Source organism: Ranitomeya variabilis, chromosome 4 (assembly GCF_051348905.1).
Source record: "Ranitomeya variabilis isolate aRanVar5 chromosome 4, aRanVar5.hap1, whole genome shotgun sequence".
Lineage (NCBI taxonomy): Eukaryota > Metazoa > Chordata > Amphibia > Anura > Dendrobatidae > Ranitomeya > Ranitomeya variabilis.
Window position 1 is genome coordinate 484,354,676 of NC_135235.1, and position 9,839 is coordinate 484,364,514.

Here is a 9,839-nt window from a genome sequence, read left to right on the forward strand (position 1 = left end):
CCTCCTCGGCTGCAGACGCCTGCTCCTTAATGTGCATCAAACTTTGCATCAGCAGATGCATTAGTGGGATGCTCATGCTTAGGATGGCGTCGTCTGCACTTACCAGCCGTGTGCATTCCTCAAAACACTGAAGCACTTGACAGAGGTCTTGTAGCTTCGACCACTGCACACCTGACAACTCCATGTCTGCCATCCAACTGCCTGCCCGTGTATGTGTATCCTCCCACAAATACATTACAGCACGCCTCTGTTCGCACAGCCTCTGAAGCATGTGCAGTGTGGAGTTTCACCTTGTTGCAACGTCGATTATTAGGCGGTGCTGGGGAAGCTTCAACGATCGCTGATGGTTCTGCATACGGCTGGAGTGTACGGGCGACCGGCGGGTGTGCGAGCAAAGTCTTCGCACCTTCAGGAGCAGGGATGGTGACCCCGGATTACTTTTCAGGAAGCACTGCACCACCAGATTCAAGGTGTGAGCCAGGCAAGGTATGTGTTTCAGTTCTGAAAGGGCTATGGCAGCCATAAAATTCCTTCCGTTATCACTGACTACCTTGCCTGCCTCAAGATGTACACTGCCCAGCCATGAATGAGTTTCTTGCTGCAAGAACTCGGTCAGAACTTCCGTGGTGTGTCTGTTGTCACCCAAACACTTCCTCTCCAACACAGCCTGCTGATGCTTACCACTAACTGTTCCATAATGGGACACCTCGTGTGCAACACTGGCAGCTGCGGATGGAGTGGTCGTGCAACTGCGCTCTGTGGACGAGCTTTCGCTTCTGGAGGAGGAGGAGGAGGGGTGGCAAACGCCTACAGCCAACTGTTTCCTAGACCATGGGCTAGGCAGAACTGTCCCATTATGGCTGTCCCCTGTGGACCCTGCATCCACCACATTAACCCAGTGTGCCGTGATGGACACGAAACGTCCCTGACCATGCCTACTGGTCCATGCATCTGTTGTGAGGTGCACCTTTCTACTGACTGATTGCCTGAGTGCATGGACAATGCGGTCTTTGACATGCTGGTGGAGGGCTGGGATGGCTTTTCTCGCAAAGAAGTGTCGACTGGGTAGGTCATAGCGTGGTACTGCGTAGGCCATCAGGGCTTTGAAAGCTTCGCTTTCAACCAACCGGTAGGGCATCATCTCTAACGAGATTAGTCTAGCAATGTGGGCGTTCAAACCCTGTGTACACGGATGTGAGGATGAGTACTTCCTTTTCCTAATGAGAGTCTCTTGTAGGGTGAGCTGGACTGGAGATCTGCATATGGTGGAACTAGCGGGGGTGGTGGTGGACATGGCTGATTGAGAGAGGGTTGGTGAGGGTATTCTTGCTGTTGGCCTACATACAGTGTTTCCTACCAACAACCTGGTGATTCCCTGACTGCTTTGGCCTTGCGACGATACCTCCACATTTGCTGCGGGTGGTGTCTTAAACGGTGGGCATACAGTGAGGGATGCAATGTAGCGTTGCTGACTAGCTTCATTCTGAGCGGGTGCACCTATGTTACGGGACGTTTGGTAGTTAGTCCAGGCTTGCAAGTGCATGCTGGTTAAATGTCTACGCATGCACGTTGTATTTAAATTTTTGACATTCTGTCCTCTGCTAAAGGTCCTTGAGCATTTCTTACAGATAACGTTGCACTGATCATTCGGATCTTGGTTAAAAAATTGCCAGACTGCACTCTTCCTACTATCGAATACCGTTTCAGGCATTGCACGCTGTGCTACTTTCACCGGATGGCCACGCTGTCCTAAAACTGTTTTTGATTTTGACACATGGTTTTGCCCAGATACGGGCCTGCCAGATGAAAGCTGTTGCGATGTTGATGCCTGCTGCGGCTTATACTCCTCCGCTTCAGAGCTACTGCCAGCTGCACCCTGTTCCCCCAATGGCTGCCAATCGGGGTCAACAACTGGGTCATCTATCACCTCCTCTTCAATGTCATGTGCACCTTCCTCTGTGTCACCGTGTAAGGTGCTATAACATTCGGGACGGGGCACCATAGTCTCATCAGGGTCAGAATCTGGCTCAGTACACTGCGAGGGCAATGTTGTGATCTGAGTCAATGGAACAGCATAATAATCTAGCTGTGGCTGTGCATCTGTGCACTCCAGGTCCGATTGATCTTGTAATAGCCTGTTAACAATTTCCCTTTCTAACCCAGGCACGGTATGTGTAAAGAGCTCCATGGAGTAACCTGTAGTGTCGCCTGCTGCATCCTTCACTGTTGTTCTGGGTGAAGGACACAAGGAAGCGACTTGTTCCTGACCGTGAGCATTCACTGACGACTCGCTGCTTTTAAATTTTGAACTTTCCGAAGAGGAGGCGAAAGAGCTAGAGGCTGAGTCAGCAAGGAAAGTCAAAACTTTTTCCTGCTGCTCCGGCTTTAAAAGCGGTTTTCCTACTCCCAGAAAAGGGAGCGTTCGAGGCCTTGTGTAGCCAGACGATGACGCTGGCTCAACAACTTGAGCCTTAGGTGCTATTTTGCTTTTCCCACTACCACCTGATGCTCCACCACCACCACCACCATCATTACCAGCTGGCAATGACCGCCCACGGCCACGACCTCTTCCACCAGACTTCCTCATTCTTGGGAAAATGTAACCAAACTAACAACCGTTATATGGTACTGTAAAACAAGGAGAAGGTTTATGTAAACTTGTGAATTTAAATCTCCCTTTCTATATGTGGGAGACTGCTGCAAAAATCAGGCCCACTGTATTACACTACACAGCGTACGTGGCATAAAATGGCTGGCAGATATACGCCAAACAGAACTGACGCAGATGCACTTAGTGGCAATATTAATCTCCCTTTTTTTGTGTGGGACACTGCTGCAAAATTCAGGCCCCCTGTATTACACTACACAGTTTCAGTGGCAGAAAGTGGCTGGAAGATATATAAAAAAGAGAACTGAAGCAGATGCACTTAGTGGCAATATAAATCTCCCTTTTTATGTGTGGGAGACTGCTGCAAAAAACAGGACCACTGTATTACACTACACAGTATGTGGCAGAAAGTGGCTGGCAGATATATGCCAAACAGAACTGACGCAGATGCACTTAGTGGCAATATAAATCTCCCTTTTTATGTGTGGGAGACTGCTGGAAAAATCAGGCCCACTGTATTACACTACACAGTTTCAGTGGCAGAAAGTGGCTGGAAGATATATAAAAAAGAGAACTGCCGCAGATGCACTTAGTGGCAATATAAATCTCCCTTTTTATGTGTGGGAGACTGCTGCAAAAAACAGGCCCACTGTATTACACTACACAGTATAAGTGGCTGAAAGTGGCTGGCAGATATACGCCAAACAGAACTGATGCAGACGCACTTAGTGGCAATATAAATCTCCCTTTTTATGTGTGGGAGACTGCTGGAAAAATCAGGCCCACTGTATTACACTACACAGTTTCAGTGGCAGAAAGTGGCTGGAAGATATACCACAAACAGGACTGACGCAGATGCACTTAGTGGCAATATAAATCTCCCTTTTTATGTGTGGGAGACTGCTGCAAAAAAACAGGCCCACTGTATTACGCTACACAGTATAAGTGGCAGAAAGGGGCTGGCAGATATACACCAAACAGAACTGACGCAGATGCACTTAGTGGCAATATAAATCTCCCTTGTTATGTGTGGGAGACTTCTGGAAAAATCAGGCCCACTGTATTATACTACACAGTTTCAGTGGCAGAAAGTGGCTGGAAGATATATAAAAAAAGAGAACTGCCGCAGATGCACTTAGTGGCAATATAAATCTCCCTTTTTATGTGTGGGAGACTGCTGGAAAAATCAGGCCCACTGTATTACACTACACAGTTTCAGTGGCAGAAAGTGGCTGGAAGATATACCACAAACAGGACTGACGCAGATGCACTTAGTGGCAATATAAATCTCCCTTTTTATGTGTGGGAGACTGCTGGAAAAATCAGGCCCGCTGTATTACACTACACAGTTTCAGTGGCAGAAAGTGGCTGGAAGATATATAAAAAAAGAGAACTGGCGCAGATGCACTTAGTGGCAATATAAATCTCCCCTTTTATGTGTGGGAGACTGCTGCAAAAAACAGGCCCACTGTATTACACTACACAGTGTACGTGGCAGAAAGTGGCTGGCAGATATACGCCAAACAGAACTGATGCAGATGCACTTAGTGGCAATATACACTCACCGGCCACTTTATTAGGTACACCTGTCCAACTTCTTGTTAACACTTAATTTCTAATCAGCCAATCACATGGCGGCAACTCAGTGCATTTAGGCATGTAGACATGGTCAAGACAATCTCCTGCAGTTCAAACCGAGCATCAGTATGGGGAAGAAAGGTGATTTGAGTGCCTTTGAACGTGGCATGGTTGTTGGTGCCAGAAGGGCTGGTCTGAGTATTTCAGAAACTGCTGATCTACTGGGATTTTCACGCACAACCATCTCTAGGGTTTACAGAGAATGGTCCGAAAAAGAAAAAAAATCCAGTGAGCGGCAGTTCTGTGGGCGGAAATGCCTTGTTGATGCCAGAGGTCAGAGGAGAATGGGCAGACTGGTTCGAGCTGATAGAAAGGCAACAGTGACTCAAATCGCCACCCGTTACAACCAAGGTAGGCCTAAGAGCATCTCTGAACGCACAGTGCGTCGAACTTTGAGGCAGATGGGCTACAGCAGCAGAAGGCCACACCGGGTACCACTCCTTTCAGCTAAGAACAGGAAACTGAGGCTACAATTTGTACAAGCTCATCGAAATTGGACAGTAGAAGATTGGAAAAACGTTGCTTGGTCTGATGAGTCTCGATTTCTGCTGCGACATTCGGATGGTAGGGTCAGAATTTGGCGTAAACAACATGAAAGCATGGATCCATCCTGCCTTGTATGGAGCATCTTTGGGATGTGCAGCCGACAAATCTGCGGCAACTGTGTGATGCCATCATGTCAATATGGACCAAAATCTCTGAGGAATGCTTCCAGCACCTTGTTGAATCTATGCCACGAAGAATTGAGGCAGTTCTGAAGGTAAAAGGGGGTCCAACCCGTTACTAGCATGGTGTACCTAATAAAGTGGCCGGTGAGTGTAAATCTCCCTTTTTATGTGTGGGAGACTGCTGGAAAAATCAGGCCCACTGTATTACACTACACAGTTTTAGTGGCAGAAAATGGCTGGAAGATATATATATATATATATATATATATATATATATATATATATATATATATATATATATATATATATATAAAAAAGGGACTGTACTACAATAACAATCTCCCTACAATTATCTCAGGAAAAGTATGGCATCCAGCAATAAAAAGGACTGCTGCACCCAAAAGTGTGGACAAATAAACAATAGAACTGTGCAGAAAGGAGCAACAGGACTTTTGCTTTTAAAAGAGCAGTTGGTGTGCACAGCGGCGTATAAACAGCAATGCAGCTATCAGGGAGCCTTATAAGCTACAGAGCTGATGCACAGAAATCTAGCCTCCACTGTCCCTACAAAGAAAAGGTTGTGTTGGACAGTGGAAATCGCTACAGCACATGCAGTTTAGGGGTTAATCTTCCCTCCCTAACTATATCCCTTCTTCTGACGAAGCTGCAGTAACCTCTCCCTATGCTCAGATCGGCAGATGTAAGATGGCGGTCGGCGTGCACGCCCCTTTATAGCCCCTGTGACGCCGCAGAAAGCAAGCCAATCACTGTCATGCCCTTCTCTAAGATGGTGGGGACCGAGACCTATGTCATCACGCTGCCCACACTCTGCGTCCACCTTCATTGGCTGAGAAATGGCGCTGAAAGCGTCATACGAAACGCGACTTTGGCGCAAAGATCGCCGACAGCATGGCCGATCCCACGCTGGGATCGGGTCGGGTTTCACGAAACCCGACTTTGCCGAAAGTCGGCGATTTTTGAAAATGTCCAATCCGTTTCGCTCAACCCTAATTGTAGCATAGGTATCAGCGGCTGCATCATCCACAAAAAGGTAAGCAATGTATGAAGAACAGGAATTGTGGATTTCAAGTTTGCTGCTGATTTAAAAAAAAAAATGATCAAAAAACAAAATAATTTAAGTTTGTTTATTGTCAACGTGTTTCAGAGTCAAATCTGACTCCTTCAGGACACCCACATGTCCTGAGATTTAATGCTCTCCATCCCATGTCATAGTTGCTGTCTGGCGAAGGTGGAGATGGGGAGGTAGGGGGGGCTTGTTTTACTTATGGTGTGGGTCTTCTTTTAATCCGCTGCCTATCAGTATAACAAGCCCCTATACAGTACCCATGTCATGAGCTCCACTGTTTTTAATAATTTAAATAAATACATAAATAGTGCTTAATAATTTAATAAGCAGCTTATTTATAAGATTATTAAGGGGGTTTTGGGGCTTGGGATAAGTCTGCAGTCACTCTATTATGATATGGTGTGAAATGCTAGAAGGTGGCCCCACAACACAGCAATGTAGCAGAGGGTAGATCCCAATATTCATATACCGTGTTTTTCGGACTATAAGACAGACTTTTTTCCCCAAAGATTTTTTGGGAAAAAAGCCTCCTGCACCACAGAGCACCGCCAAACCAGCCTGGGATGGGATTTCCTGAGTACACCGCATTACAGCAATAGATGTGCGGGGGCTCAGGGCTTTCAGAAAATGTAGGCGAAGCCCATGCACCACTAGCACTGCCGAACCTGCTGCACCAGTCTGGGATGGGAGTCATATCGTCGAACTACTGAACACCCCTTGTGACCACGCTCCACCAGAGCTGCCGATACCCCCCTCCAGTAAGCTGAATTTGGACTGTAAGACGGACCCCCATTTGACACATTAATTTTTTTTCCCTATTTTCCTTCTGTAAATTTAGGGTGCGTCTTATAGTCTGAAAAGTACAGTAACAGTAAAGGAATAAGGCAAATATAGGCCAAGATCCATATTCCTATTAGATAAGCTTAGTGTCAAACTTAAATAACTACTATATATATAAAAAGATCAAAGTAATGCATGACAATAGTAGTTTAACCCCTTTACCCCAAAGCCTGTTTTCATCTTCCTGACCAGGCCAATTTTAATTATGACCACTGTCACTGTAGGAGGTCATAACCCTGGATCGCTTCATTGGATCCCACTGATTCTGAGAATGTTTTCTCGTGACATACTGTATTATACTTCATGATAGTGGTAAGATTTCTTTGATATGACTTTCATTTATTTGTGAAAAAAAACCCCGGAAATTTGGCAAAAATTTCACAATTTTCAAACTTTTAATTTTTATGCCCTTAACCCCTTCCCGACATGCGCCGTACTAGTACTGCTCTGCGGGAACTGAGTTCCCGCAAACAGCAGTACTACTACGGCGGCACGATCGCGCGGCCTCACCCTGAGCGCCGCGGCAATCGCGTGCAGGTGTCAGCTGTATATGACAGCTGACAACCTGCAGCAATGCCCATGATTGGCGCTAGCGCCGATCGTGGGCATATAACCCCTCTGATGCCGCTGTCAGTAGTGACAGCGACATAGAGGAGCATCGCGCAGGGACGGGGGCTCCCTGCGCTCTCCCACTGGAACAACGAGATGCAATGTGGCTGTACAGTACTACTTAGCCATACGGAGAGACTCACGAGGGATGGAGCGCTATTTGCCTCCTGGAACGCAGATTTTATTAGAATAGTTTGCGGATTCCATATAAAAAGCCCCTAAGTGCTAGAAACGCAGAATCTCCCCCCCCCTCCCCCCTCAAGTGACCCCATTTTGGAAATTATAGCCTTTTGGGAATTTATCTACAGTGTTCATGTACTGATGATTTTGACTTCATGGATGTTTTCTAGAAACAAACAGCAGTGGATGTTGCTGAGTAAAAAACTGCAAACTGCCGATGTAGTGAACAGTACATTGTAGTGACCAGTACATTATGCCCAGCCCGTACTTCGGGAGACACGCACCAGTAAATTAGGCGGGCTCTCATTGCTTCATAAATGCCAAACATGTGGATGCTAAATGTGATTAAGGCTACTTTCACACTAGCGTTTTTGGCTGCACGTCGCAATGCGTCGTTTAGGAGAAAAAACGCATCCTGCAAAGTTGTCTGCAGGATGCGTTTTTTCCCCATAGACTAACATTACCGACGCATTGTGACGCAGTGCCACACGTCGCAACCGTCGTGCGACGGTTGCGTCGTGTTTTGGCGCACCGCCGCCACAAAAGTTACATGTAAGGTTTTTTTGTGCGTCGGGACCGCCATTTTCGACTGCGCATGTGCCACCGAAACTCCGCCCCCTCCTCCCCGGACCTTAGAATGAAGCAGCGGAAGCGTCTTAAGACTGCTTCCGCTGCCAACGTCGGGCATTTTCTTCACAGTATACGTCGGGCCGATGCAGCGCGACAGCCCCGTACCGACGCTAGTGTGAAAGCAGCCTAAGGCTACTTTCACATTTCCATCTTTCCTCTGCTGTCGCGATACGTCAATTTTTGAAAATGCTGGAAAAAAATTTGCAGGATCCTGCATTTTCCCATAGACTTGTATTAGCACCGTATGTACTCACGTTTTGTCTGCCAGGCACTGGATCCTGCAAAATGTGTCGGCCCGTCTTTTGCGAAAAACATTCATTTCTGTACGATGTATCCAGTGTTTCTGACTGCGCATGCCCAGCAGGAAATCTCGCAGTCACTCTCTTTCCTCCCCGGGACTACAGATGGAAATGTGAAAGGACAAACTTCCGTCGGTACGTCACGCCAACGCTTTGTGACGGGCGAGTACCGACGCAAATGTGAAAGTAGCCTTAGACACACTGGGGCTCAGAACGCAGGGGGCATTTGGATTTGGGAGCACAGAATTTGCTGAATGTCTTTTGGAGGGAGAGGAGCATCCGTGTTACCAGTAACGTGGAAGCCCCCTATATTTCTGTTAATAGATGACAGACCTGAGTGGGGACTTGCTTTTTTGTGGACTGAGTTGAAGCTTTTCTTGGGAACAATTACATAACATTTATGATCACGTTTATCCGGTTCTCTACGCTGAGCACTTTAAGGTTTCCATCTAAATCTCTGAGTGACGTGACAGATGAAACCACCGAGGGATTCATTCACTATAACGAGGCAGCAGAGTTACTCTGGTCTCCCTCTGGCCTCTGTTCAGCGGTGTCCTCCTTTTCAGAAGTGCACAAACCTGTGGTCGGCGGCACTTTTATGCAATCCTAAAAAGACGGACACTGCCAGATCACAGGTCTTATGGAGTCCAGAGTGCCTCCATCTTCCTCATTATAGGGAATCTTCCGTGGAGGGTTCCGTCTGAATCATGTATTTCAGAGATTTACACAGAAACCCCGATGTAAGCGCTCAGCGCAGAGAGCAGGATAAATGAGCGGCAAGCCTTACTTCGTTCTTTGGGAGGCAGAATGAATGAAATCAACAGCAGGTGAAGAATTGGTTTTATTTATTTTTTACGGCGTTCCTTGTGCAGTATGTGATTAGGCCACTTTATTATTCGGGTCAGTGCGATTACCAGATTTATATTGGATTTTTATGTTTGGCTGCTGTCACACACTAAAAGACGCTTTTTATTGCGAAAACTAGTTTTTGCATCACCATATTTAGACAGCTATAATTTTTCCATATTTCAGCCTACAGAGTCATGTGATAAAGAAATACCAGCTCACCCATGCCCTAGGCGGTTGAAGGCACGAGATCCACAGGACAAAATGCAATCACATGTGGACGAAAGGAGGGGTTGATCCAGCTTCCATAATTTTTTTTGCCAAAAAAAGCTCTGACAAAGAACGCCATGTGCGTTTGAAAAGGGTTGCTGCTATGCTGTGCTTTTACTGATTTTTGTACATATTTCTTGCACCTTCTGCTATCAAATAAAAAT